The sequence below is a fragment of the Nannospalax galili genome, unplaced genomic scaffold (assembly GCF_000622305.1).
Source record: "Nannospalax galili isolate Female #2095 unplaced genomic scaffold, S.galili_v1.0 scaffold192, whole genome shotgun sequence".
NCBI lineage: Eukaryota > Metazoa > Chordata > Mammalia > Rodentia > Spalacidae > Nannospalax > Nannospalax galili.
The window spans coordinates 1,683,924-1,684,796 of NW_008331810.1; positions in this window are offsets into that span (position 1 = coordinate 1,683,924).

Consider the following 873-nt stretch of genomic DNA (forward strand, 5'->3'; position numbering starts at 1 on the left):
GATCCGCCTGCTTTGATGTCTGCTCTTTTTATAAGAGAACATCTGCTGGGCTAACATGTGGCGCACGTATTTTTTTTTTTTTTGTGCGTTTATCACCGTGCGGTATCTTGCCATGGGGGGATTTTTTCTGGATGGCAGTTGTTCTATGTATTGCTGTTTTGCTGCTGTGCTCCAAATCCACCCTTTTCACTCAATGACTGTGAAAGTCCCGAGGAAATGGTCACACAATCCAAAGTGTTTTAGCAAGGCAGAAAGTTTTATATTTGCAGGGGGGTTTGGGGCTGCTCTAATCCATCAAGGAAGCATGCGCTGGGTGTTTATTCCTAACAGAAGGGTCCTGTGCCTCACGCTGAGTGGTCAGAGCTCAACCTCACATTTGTACACACTTGACTCACTAAAAAAAAGGTGCAGATAAGCAGAATGCAGCTTTTGAGAACGAGACGTAGCCTTGAGCACAAACTTTAATCTCAGAAAATTGCTGACTGGAGAGGGAGTTTTGCCAGATGGTGTTTTTACAAATTTCTCTGAAAGACAGAACTTTGTCTCAACCCTTTGATAGCAAAGACAGTACATTTTATTATTTCCCACAACCCTTTAAATATTTTCCCTGTGGGACTCCAGCTCTTGAAACTTATCAGTAGGAGGCGCTGGAGACCCCTTGCAGGGGAAAGTGCTTTCCTTCCAGGTCAAGGCCATGGCCAGGCTCCCACAGTGTCACCAGAGCCAGCAGAAAACAGCTTCCCTGGGATAGTCCCTGGTGACTTTGTAGCAAGGTGAGAGCACCTTCCTGAGGCCACCCGAGAGTGGAGCTTCTCTGGAGCTGGTAGGGCATGGTTCCGTTTTTCCTGAAAGGTCCAGCTCTCCGGCGGCGGG